Raw genomic sequence first — 12,641 nt, 5'->3', positions numbered from 1 at the left:
CACCGCGGTCCTCCAGACCGACCCACCCTTCCACTTCTGCTTTCAAAGGCTAAACTGTGTGCCCTGATTTGGGATTGAGAAGACAGGGATTCACTCCTGCAGGAGAGGCGTGAACATGGGGTCCTGGTTTGGGGGGCTGAGGGATTGCTGGACCCTGAAAATTTCAGGGCTCAAACTGTAAAAGTCCAGCGTAACCCAGGACCACGTCAACCAGCGAGTCTCCCCTGCGCTGTGCATTCGCATCCCCCAACCAACGTCTGATTTAATTAGCTAATTAGTCTGCAAGTGGGAAGCCCTGCGCTCTTTCGGAGTCCCACATGCCATGCCCGTCTCGCGTGCAGCCTGGGTACCCGTGAAGGAGAAAGAGGGCAGACCACCAGTGAGGCGCATACCCGGGATAAGGCCAACCACCAATAAACACCTGCTGGTGACCGAGCACTGCCGGTGTGGTACAAGGCCAACCACCAATAAACACCTGCGGGGCCCGGCTCTGAGCTGGCTGTTCTCTGCGCTGATCCCATTTCACTTGCAGCAGTGAGACACCCATCTTCCAGATGAAGATACTGGGCTCCGAGAGGTTCGGCAATTGGTCCAGTGCACAGCTAGCTACTCCCAGAGCTCGGGCTTAGCTCAGTGGACTGAGGCCAAAGCTCCTGGCATGAAGTAGCAGTCATAGGGCAGGCCAAGAGGGGTGGGTGGGACAGAGCCGGGTGGAGGAAAAAGCGAGGGGAGCGAAGTGGAAACTGGAGGGATTTGGTGAGAGGAAATTAGAGAGCAGGGAGCCCCCTCCTTTTGATGCTGGTGGGTGCGTGAGGCTGCTGTTTCATGAGGGACCACCAGGGGGTGGTAGTAGGCAGCAGAACGCCTGAAGTGGTCCCAGCCTGGGACCCAACCCCCTCACCTATCCCCCCCCCACACACACACACCCCACTCCCACCCCAGCAATGACTTGGAAGAGGTGGGGGAAATGGACAAAACACAAGTCCTAGCCTCATTCTGAGCCCAGCAGTTTGTCAGTCCTCAGCTCCACGGGGTCCGCTCGCTGCAGGAGGCCATTTGAGGAAGCTGTGACCCTGTTTCAGTCTGTTGTCCGTAGAGTGGTGGGGGTTGGACCCAAACAACAACAACAAAAGTAAACCACATTCCCCTGGGGAAGAGGCTGGCCTTAAGCGCGTTCCGTGGTTTCTTCCTTCAACTACTATTCACTGAGCACCTTCTAGGCGCCAAACAGGTTTCCCATACATACCTGGTGACTGAGGCAGACCCAAACACCTGCCCTTCCCGAGCTTACCTCCCAGTGGACGGGCGGCAGCGGCATGCGTCAGTAAAACATAAAGAATAGAGAGGCAGATGCGACCCGCTGAAATAGAGTGGCTGGCAGCCAGGCTCGCCTCGTTTTAAAGGGAAAGCCTGGTGTCTCAGAAAACCCTGCATGGAGTCCGTTGTCGCTGTGTGGAAGAGTAGGAAGACGGGGTGGGGAGCGGGGTAGACTTTTATGGGAAAACCAAGGAAGACCTCAGTGAGAAGCAGCTAACATTTGAAGAAACAACCTTAAAGAAAAAGGGGCAGGGGGGTGGGGATCTACTGCCATAGGGTTGATTCCAATGTATAGAGGCCCTATACAGAGTTTCTGAGGCTGAAAATCTTTATGGGAAAAGAAAGTCTCATTTTTCTCCCTCAGAGCAGCTGGTGGGCTTGAACTACCAACCTTGTAGTTAGTAACCCAATGCCTAACTCACAGTGCCACCAGGGCTCATTTCAAGAAGCAAACCAAGTCAAACCAAACGCACTGCCACCAAGTCGATGCTGCCTCGTGGCGGCCCTTTAGGACAGGGTAGAACAGTCCCGGGGGGGTGGGGCAGGTTCTGAGACTGTGACTTTGTATAGGAGCAGAGAGCCTCCTCTCATCCTTGTCCTGCAGAGGGCTGGAGCTTTCACACTGCTGATCTCATGGTCAGGAGCCCAACGCACAAGCACTCTGCTCCCAGGGGCGGCTTTCAAAGAGTAGAGGAGGGGCGATCTCCTAGATGACATCCGTGGGAACCAGCGATGATAAATCAAGAGTGGAACAGCTCTTGATGGGAAAGACAATACTGCTGTCCCCAAATGGAAAATACAATCAACGTCGTCAAGCACTATGTACAGAAATGGCGAATGGGACCTGCTTGACTCAGGGTACTTTCACCCCATCTCCAAGAGCACAGCTTCGAACCAATAGGTTGGTGGCTTGGGTCCACCCGGATGTGCCTTGGAAGAAAGGCCTGGGGATCTACTTCCCCCAAACCCACCCGGTAAAACCCCCGTGGGAACCCAAACTGAACTCACCCCACCATGATTCAGTTTTCAGCTAAACGATAGACAGGCGGGTACTGTAAACAACAGCACCAGGCGCGTTCGAACTCCTGAGAACATCCACTTGAGATCAGAGGGGTAGCATCTGCCCAGGGATGCAGTTCAGAAGGCAGGAAGGGTCTGGACAGAACAAAGAATGACCACAAGAGCAACACAACCCGCAAACCCACGGTCATTGAGTCCGTCCCACCCCAGAGCTGCCCACAGGGCGTCCCGGGCCGTGGGTCTCTACAGAGGGGGCACGCAGCCTCATCCCTCTCTCAGGGAGGGCTAGTGGGTCCCCATCACGGACCTTTGGGTTTACAGCCGAGCATGGGACCCCTGCTCTGCCAAGCCTCCTCCGGGTGGGTCAGAAGAGACGGTATTGGCTGGGAACGATGTGCATTATATATTAAGGGGATCATAAATACAGGGGGAGCTGGCATTTTTAAGCACTCGCTGTAAACAACAAACACGGAGCCAGTTGCCCTAGACCCTGACTCAGGGCAACCCCGTGTGTCAGGCGCAGGACCGGGCTCCGTGGTGTCCGTGGCTCTGCTGGGCCCTCTGGGAGGCTCCGAGCTGGAGCCGGATCCACCGCAGCGCCATGGGTTGGCTTTGTTCTTGCTGCGGTTGTCTTGGGGACCCTTCTTGGGGGTGGGGGTGGGGGCCAGCTGCACAGTGTTCCTGCTCCATGTCCTCTTGGGGGGGGGCTAATGCATGGATTCAATGAGCCTTATTTTGATGGGTTTTTACGACGTTTCCAGTTGGTGGGGGAGAGCGGGGGGGGGGGTGCAGTGTTGCAGCCATTGTGCGGTAAACACCTTGTCCTGTGGCTCTGGCTGTCTCCGTGGGGTCAATCCTGGCAGTTAACCGCAGGACTGCCTTCTGAGGTGCCCCTGCGAAGCTCCAACCGCCAACCTGTCCGCACATCACGCTGAGCGTGTGCCCACCTCTCCCCTGCCCCCCGGATTCCTCCTATCAGAGTCTTGGATTTAATCCTTCCCAACACTGGAACTAGCTACTGTCTCAGGATCCTTTCAGGATGAAGAAACAGACCTAGGAGCCTGGGAGACTCGCCTGCAGTCACTTCACTTGCAGCTGCAGAGATGGCATTCCTAGCCGCCGGGCTGGGGGAACATTCTGGTTCTGTTTGTATAAAACTATTCCCTATCAGCAGAATCATGAGAGATAAGACGGTTTACGAGCAGTTGTTCTACTTTCCCCGCTCAGATGCATCTGTGCCGGGTGAGTCCCCCATCCTCCACACCTCTGGCCAATACCACAGGCCACCCTTTATCACAATGAGGAGCAGGAGGGAGGATGAGCGAATGGAGGCTTGGATAAGAGGGAAGAGAAAGCAGAGGGAGTGGAGAGCCGGAGTAGGGAAAGCGGACTTGGCCAGGGGCAGAGATGGAAGGAAGAAGAGGCCCTGAGACCTCAGATATTGTACGTCTCTCCACGTGTCACTTGATAACTAGCCGATGCCAAGACTCGATTCTTTGGTTTGGGGACAAAAGTAGGAGACCACGATCGAAGAGTCCCGAAGGAAAGATTATGGCTAATCCTTCATATCCTAGAGATGAATGTTACGCACCTGAAGATCCCATCAAAGTTTTACAAAGAAAACCAGAACTCGCAGCAAAGTCTCTCAACTAATTTCTTAAGCCCCGCCCTCCCCGCACCCCACCCCACCCCTCCCCCACCAAAGCATGTATGGATTAGAAGGAAATAGGGGGTGAGGGAGGGCGTTGGCGATGGAGTATTTATAGGAAGGTGCTGTAGGGATACTCAGGGCGAGGCCGTTAAACTCAAACAAACCTGAGTTGTTAATCCTTGGGTGGAACAGAAAGGCTTGTGCTCAACAACTGGCCTTGGGCTGGAAGCCCCGATGGCGAGTGGTGACGTGTTGGGCTGTGATCCAAAAGGCCCGAAGTTTGACAGGCCCTGCCTCTCAATGGGCGAAAGATGGGGCTTTCTACTCCCGTGAAGAGTTACAGCCTCTGAGGACTTCGCAGAGAGGCCGGCTGAATGAACTGAGCCCTGCCTCCACGTTGCCTGCACCCTTGCACTGCGGCCTGAGGAACTCGGAGTGGAGAGGAAGCACAGTGGCCACCATGGGGCTGTGGAAGTGGTGGCCATTGGCCCTCGTGGGGAACCCCTGGCCCGGTGGGTGTTCAGTGGAAAGGTACCCAGAATCCGCATATAGTTAGTACCTCCGTGGCCCCCTCGCAGTGACCTGACAGGTTTGGAGCAGTTGGACAGGGATCTGAATTTGGAAAGATCGATCCAGGAAGTTTGCCCCTTGCACCAAAGCCCCGTGCATAGGGTGAACAGAGGTCAATGAAATGGGAGCTGGAACTGTGTAGGGCAACAGCTCATGGGTGCGGTTCACGGTGGACCTCTCCTCCATAGACTCCTCACAGCGACAGGGCCTGCAGTGCTGGGTCACTGGGAACACTGATGTTGGTTGTTCTCAGTGCAATATACCCCCAGGGGAGAATTGACAATGTCTTTTTTTGTTTCTATGGGTTTTTGTTTTCCTGCCTTTAGTTTGTTTTTGGTGTTTTGTTGGTTGGTTGGCATGTGTTACTATTGATGGGGTAATTGGTCTTACGGGTTTTGATTTTGTCATCCTATGACCGCCAAAGTAAACCTGAGATGTGCAAACCCCAGGGACAAGCAGATGGACTCTGGGTTCCTACTGAACTCTAGCCCCATCCATGAAGAACTAGTTCTGACAACATGGCCCTGCTCTGTACTCGCCTTCATGAAATGATCACTGAAGATCAGGGTGCTACAGAAAAGTGTGGGGAAGAAAGCAGATGGTGCCCGGCTATCAATCAGAATAGTATCTGGGGTCTTAAAGGCTTGTATTCAAGCAAGCAGCCATCTAAGCAAAGGAGTCAACTAAGTCCGCATGGAAGAAGCACATCAGCCTGTGTGATCCCAAGATGACAATAGCAAAATCCAAATAAGATGAAGATGAAAGTATAGGAGCTTAAATTGTGAACACCCAATTTGTAGAAGGTCCTAGAGCAGTGGTTCTCAACCTTCCTCATGCCACGACCCTTTAATACAGCCCCTCATGTGGTGGTGACACCCCCAACCATAAAATTATTTTCGTTGCCACTTCATCACTGCCATTTTGCTAGTGCTATGAATCTGGCGACCCCTGTGAAAGGGTCATTCGATCCCCCAAAGGGGTTGCCACCCACAGGTTGAGAACTGCTGCTGTAGAAGACAGTGGGAGCCCAAAACTCTTCTACAGAGTATCTAGTCCAATTACAGTAAGCCACTGGCAGAGCCCCTCTAGCCACAGGCCAGGGTCACGAACATACTGCATGAAACTTGATATGTGGCAGTGGACTTCCATATTGACCCAACCTGAATGTTCAACGTGTAAGTATTCTCACTTGTTCCAGGACAACAATTTCTTCCCTGACTTTTTAAATATTGATTTTTTAAAGTCTTTTCTTTCCTACCCATTATTTGTATTTTAATCTTTATATTTTTATACTTGCAAAAAAACAACAATGTGTATGATATGTGAATTTTATTTATATCAATAAAACTATTAAAAGAAAAAGAGTTACCGTCTCAGAAAATTACAGAGGCAGTTCTACCATGTCCTATGTGCCTTTCTGGTGGTGAGTCAGGTAATGAGTACCCTTGGACTTGGAGCTGGGGGATTCAAACCCACCCCCACGCCCCCAGGGGTGCTGTTCAGAATGGTCTAGCAATCTACAAGGTCCCCACCCCCCTTTGGTTTTGATTTGCCAGCCAAAATAGGGCAGGCAAGAGAACCCTGCAGAACAACTCTCCCCATGGAGCCAGACCAGCTTGATGGCTATGGATTTGGTTCATTTTTTCTGGTTTCTGCCTGCTTCTTACTTCATGTGGAACTGCTTTACGATACAGTTTCCAGTTGAGAAATAAGCAAAGTGTAAATTTTATAAAGGAAGAACAAAGGTAGTTTCGCCTGTCCCAGTGGACCTGACACCCTGAGTGACATGCGGGGCCATGGAAGCACCCAAGCATGTTGCCCAGGACCTCCCAGAGGCTGCTGGGAAATGCTATAAGTCAGTGCAGATAGGAAATGTGTGGTTGACTAGGCCAGCACAGAGTCTGGAGTCTGGTGGAATTGTGGGCCAGACAGAAGCTGTGGAGTCAGGTAGCTACTGCCCTCGGGGCTCTTCTTCCGGGAGTTGTCAAGTTTGGGCCCCAGGGGGTCCCATGGATTTGCTCACCCAATGGCATCATGGGTCTCAGACTTGGGGTCCTCTCCAGGCAGTGGAATCTCTGACTTGTTCTTTTAAAAGTCCTTCCTTCTGAAAAATGGGGACTTTTACCTTGAGACCAGAAGAACTAGATGGTGCCCAACTACCACGACTGAGTATTTTGATCATAGATTCTACAGAGGCATCCTGATCAAAAGAGAAGAAACACAGGACCAAATTCCCAAACCTCAGGAACTCCAGACTTTCTGGAACCAGGTCATCTAGATGAAGCCCTGAATCTATGGCCCTAAAATAATCTTTCAACCTTTAACCTAAAATATCCCCCAAAGCTGGGAACCGATTACAAGGATCTGCATGTGACCTCCTCCCTGGGGGACGGACAACAGAAAAGTGGGTGAAGGGAGAGGTCAGACAGGGAAAGATATGACAAAATAATCATTTATAAATTATCAAGGGTTAATGAGGGACTGGGGAGTGGGGAGGGAGGGGAAAAATGAGGACCTGATGCCAGGGGCTTAAGTGGAGAGCAAATGTTTTGAGAATGATGAGGGCAAAGAATGTACAAATGTGCTTTACACAATTGGTGTATGTATGGACTGTGATAAGAATTGTATGAGCCCCTAATAAAAAAATATATCTCCCAAAGCTTCCTTGAAAACAAATAGTTACACTTCCCTAATAAAGAGCATGGTGCTCTTTGGGGATTTATCTTCAAAGGCATCATACTGATGGGGAAGTTGAGCTAGGAGCAATAGAGGCAGTGAATTTACGTGATTGGGAGAGGAAGCTTGGAGGAGCTGAATGAACCATTTGACGATTGTACATGCAGAAGCTGTTGAGCTGGTCTCCATGCTGCTGCTTTATACAGGATCAGTTACAACAAAGCAAGCACAGAATGTCCCCCTTAGAGCAGGGCTGTTACTTGGGGGCCTGAATCAGAGGGTCACCTGGAGGGAAGGCCTTCCCTCCTGGGGGACTCAGGGCAATTGCTGACCCTGCCCAGGCACCGTGGCAGTGAGTGTCTTTCTTCCTCTTGTTTGCTGGCCTAGTGGCGCAGTGGTCACATTTTGGACTGCGACCTTCGAGGTCAGAAGCTGGACGCCACCAGCCTGCCCCACAGGAGGAGGAGACTGCCTATTCCCATCAAGAGCGACAGTCGCGGAAGTCCGCAGGGGCCATTCTGCCCTGCTCTATAGGATGGCTGTGAGTGGCTGTCTCCGTGGCAGTGAGCTTGACCAAGCACGATGCTCTTCTCCCTGCCAGCACCAGGGGGCAGTGTTTCCCAGTGGTTGGTGGTGCAGGCCTGGGGCTCAGAGGCCATGAAGTTCTGGGTCCTTTGGGGCAAGACTCATCATTGCGGCTGAGTGGTGGTTTCCTCGCCCGTTGAAAGCAGGTGACTGGCCTTTCCTCCCACGAAGGCGCTCGAGCGGTGCAGGGCTTAAGTGCTCAGCAGTTCAAAGTCTCCTCCCCGCCCGGTTGATGGAGGTAACTATGACACACCATAACACCCGCCCCTTCGTCGTATAGCTTGTGAGTCTTGGCAAATACATACGGTTATGTATGCGTCACCTCAATCAGGATGTGGAAGCGTCCTTCCCATAAGGTTTGCCCTGGTCCCCCTGCTCCCACCAAGCACGCCGCCCCGAGGCCGCTGACAACCGCTGGTCTCTATTGCTTGGTCTTTTCCAGAACTGCCCCTCAATGGATCGGAGCTTTTGGAGCCTGGCTTCTCACACTGGCATCACGGGTTTAAGATGTGTCCATCTTGCTGCCTATAGCAGCAATTTGCTCCTCTTCCTTGCTAGACAGTATTCCACCATACCGGAGGTATGTGTGTGTTGGGGGGCAGTGCGGTGGGGGGGGGGGCGAGGGCGCTTCCCAAAGTTCGTGGGGAAATGGACTGAAAGGGAGTGAAATTTTCCCATGAACGTTTTAAAGCCCCCCGCCATCACCCCCCCCCCCCGTGTGAATGTACCACCGTCTTTAAAATCTATTTACTACTTGAAGGCCATCTGGGTGATTCTAGATTAAGCCCTTGTAAATGTCCTGCTTGGGTTTTCCTGTGAGCATTCATTGTCGTTTTGCCGGGATACACTCCAGCGGCTGGGTCGTGGAGCGATGACTAATTTGATGAGCCTGTCAGACCGTTTTCCAGCGTGACTCAGCGCGTGAGAGTTTCAGTTGTTTGTAGCCTCGCCCGCTCTTAGAACCGTCCTTTCTTTCTTTTTTTTTTTTTTTTAAGAACCGTCATTTGTTTGTTTGTTTGTTTTCATTGAAGCCATGCTGGTGATTCTGAGGAGTACACGACTTTTGAAAAAGTCTAGGCATGCACCCTAATAGCCCAGAAGCGGAAGCAGCCCAAATATCCACCGACGGATTAGTGGATAAACAAATGGAGTGGATAAACATATAGCGGGATATTATTTAGCCATAAAAAGTGCAATGCAAAGAGCCCCCCAATAAAATGATTAAAATAATTTTAAAAGTCCTGCTCGCCAAGGTTTTCTTCAAGGTGAAGAAGAAAAACATTAAACAAGTAAACATCCAAAAATATATATATATATAAAAGTGCAGTGCAGTGACTGCCTTGCTAGGGCTCTTCCCGTCTTTGCACCGCTCACCAGATGACTGGGCAAATGAGCTATGCAAATGAGCTGCTGGTAGGCCACAAAGGGGAGTGGATTGGTTGCCAATCCTGTAACTAGGGGTACAGCATCCTTTTGGCGGTGAGACATTGCAAATCTAGCGTATGGGACACTACCGTGGGGATTGGGCCGTTTGGCGTGCAACTAGACGTGAAAGAGAGCCAGTCCCCGAGCAGGAGAGAGGAACCTATAACCATGCAGAGAAATAGCCAGGAGTGGAGCTCATCCTTTGGACCTGGATCCCCATGCTGAGAACCTCATAGACCCAGGAACCTTCGCGCTGGAACAAGGGAGGCCATGCGTGAGGAGGGAAGGCAGCAGCAGCAGACTCAGGAGACCAGCCCGAGATGGTGCAGTGGACTTGCTGGCCCATGGAGCCTGAAAGCTGAGTGCCTTTGGGCCGGTGATTTGCTTGTGGATAGCACTTATTGGCAGAACTAAAAATCATTGTAACACTTGCCTGAGCAGGGCAGAGGCCAAGGGACTGAGAGGCTGAGGGCCAGAGAGAAGCATGTTGACGGACACGGCTAAGAAGCTGTCCTAGCTGAATGTGTCCTGAGTGTTTCCTGAACCTGAATTGCAACCTCTTATGTCCCTAATAAGTCCCATCATCACGAGCGTGGTCTGTGAAGCCATTCCAACAAACGAGTGAACCCAGCAACGAGGTAGAAAGTACCATGGGAGGGACTGTTGGCACGAGACAAGTCCACCTCGTGTGTCCTCCTTGTCGTCCACCAGGACCTGCATCAGCTGGCCCTGGTTGCCTCTCAGAGCTCACCTACCTCATCCCTGTCCCCAGAACACTCCCAGCTCTCTTCGCTCTGCCCGGAATACAGCCTGCAGTCCTCCCTCACTTCACTCAGGCCTCTGCTGGGACGCCTCTCCTCAGAGATGTGTCTCTGTCCCCCCAGCCTCCCCTAATGCACCCTTGCGGCTCTGTCCCACTAGCCCACCTGTTTTGTGCTTATTTAGTTACGATCTGTCTCCAGCACTAAGAATGTCAATTCCTCAAGCACAGGCGCTTTGTCTGTCCTTCAGTGTCTGTCCCACCGTATGTCCTCGGTATAGACCTCTGAACGGGCGGGGTAAATTGTGTGACTCAGACACACTCACTGCCATTGAGTCTATCCTGACTCATAGTGACCTTACTGGACAGGGGAGAGCTGCCCCTGTGGGTTTCTGAGACTGTAACTCTTCATGGGAGTAGAAAGCCTCGTCTCTCTTCCCCGGAACAGCTGGTGGTTTCGAACTGCTGATCTTGCGGTTACCGTGATGCCAGCAGGGCTCAGGCATAGCACTTGCTCATCACTGACCTGGCTGCGCTGATGAAGCAGGCGTTCACGCTCCACCTCCCCAGCACGGACCCTCTTTTATTGGCCTCTGCACCCCAGAGCTTAGCACATCACCGTGCTAGCGTGGCGGGCATTGCTTTCTCTCCTGTGGCATGACTGGAGCCCAGAGAGGCGAACGGACATGTGTGACGTCACTCTGACCACAGTCGCACTGCCTTTGCTCTTTAGTGACCTCCTCCTTTCCCCCAGGGTTAGATGAGCCAATATAGAGTAAACACAGGGTAAGTCTTCATAGAAAGTTAGCTCTTGCTTTTATTCCTGGGGATGAGAGAGAAAGAGATGTGGGGAGAATGAGAAACGAGGGAGGAGTGGAAACTTCTGGGGCAGAGTGGTCACAGCACGTCAGTGGGGTGGCCAGACAGAGGCGGGAAGGTGCCCCAACCTCACCGTGACCTGCAGAAGCTCACTGGATGGGCTGCCATCCGGTGGGCTGCTGCTGCCCCAGGACACAGCAGGAAAATAAGCAAGAAGGAAATGAGATGGCTAAGGTATCTTTGCCACATTTGGGAGCGCACATCTGGTTCCAGGCTTCAGATGTGGGCGCATGAACAAAGGCAGCCACATTCCGTCTCCTCAGAATGCCAGACTCCATGCCCGGTGGGGTGCTGGTGAAAAATGAGTAGTCAGCTCTCTGTGTGTGTGTGTGTGTGTGTGTGTGTGTGTGTGTGTGTGTGTGTTCAGAGAGGTAGATCGGAGGTTGATTGCCAACTCTCATGGTGTAAAGGCCTCCCGCTATTGATTCCAAGCTCCCAACAAGGCCTCAGTGGAAGAGGCTCTGCTCTGCTCTATGAGAAATGCAGGAGGGGGCCTGGGTCCACCCGCTCAGTCCCCAAAGGACCAGGAGTTTAAGGGCAACACAGCCACCTCCCCATCCCTCTGCTTGAGGATCAGGCTGCATGGCACAGGGATGCTCAGATGGGTCCAAGAGGCCATGAGGCCTGCCCTGCCTCTCCCCCTGCCTCAATTCGGGCAGGTGCAAGTTGACCCAGGGCCCAGCCCGAGGCCCCTGGAGGGCACCTTGCACGAAAGGGTCTGCATCCTCCCTTACACATCTGTCCTGCCACAGTGAGCCTGGGGACAGGCTGACCCCGAGTAGCCGCTGAGGAGTTTGTTCTGACCCATATGTAACAGAACGAAGCCCTGCCTTCACAACAACTGTGTTCACAACGACTGCCGCCCCTGCAGCCACGGTGCCCATCCATCTTGCTGGGGAGCTTCCCTTTTTCTTCTATAGACACGCTGCTTTTTAAAAAAAAACACGCCACACTCTCGTTGTTGAGGGCCCTGAAACAGTTGCAAGTAAGGGAGGTTTGTCATCAGACTCCCCCACAAAGAGTCTGTCCCTCCAAACTCAGGGAGCTCAGACTCCAGGAGAGTGGAGCTCCAATGGTCCTCGCAAGACGCAGTGCTCCAAGGCGAGAGAAGCTTCAGGCTCGCCTGCGCTCCGCTTTCATCATCCGGTTCTCTCCTCCACCACCTTCCCAGAAGGGGAGCGCTCCGGCCTGTGCACACAGATGGGGACATTGCCGCCAATTGCATACATCTCGTCTCCACCCCCCACCCCCCTGTATAGTGAGGTCATCTTGGGAGCTGGAAATTAGCCTCAGGAGGACTATTTACACCAGGGGAATTGGCAAACACTACTGATCAAGAACCAAGCAGGAAAAAAGAGGACTCGATGGAAATGGGCTGCCATGGTGGCTGCAGCCACGGGCTCAAACCAAAGAACAATTGAGAGGATGGCTCAGGACCAGGTGGCATTTTGTTCTGTTGGGCATGGCTCCACCCCGACTGGACAGCCACCAGCGCCCATCAGCTCCTGTGGCCCCTCTCAAGACCACACCCTCATCAAGAGCTGGCTGCTTCGGTTTTTTTTACCAGCACGCCACGGGACACAGAGTCTGGCATTCTGAGGAGATGAGGTGATGCAGCCTCACTTCCCTGTACCCACGTCTGGAGCTCCCACCTGGATGTGAGCCCCAAGGGCAGCAGAGATGCCTTAGCCATCTTGTTTCTTCCTTGCTTGCCCTCATGCTCTGTCCTCGCTCAGCTGCTCACTGCATTTGCGTCCC

This window comes from Tenrec ecaudatus, chromosome 7 (assembly GCF_050624435.1).
Source record: "Tenrec ecaudatus isolate mTenEca1 chromosome 7, mTenEca1.hap1, whole genome shotgun sequence".
Classification (NCBI taxonomy): Eukaryota; Metazoa; Chordata; class Mammalia; order Afrosoricida; family Tenrecidae; genus Tenrec; species Tenrec ecaudatus.
Note: the sequence above shows the minus strand (reverse complement) of the source record.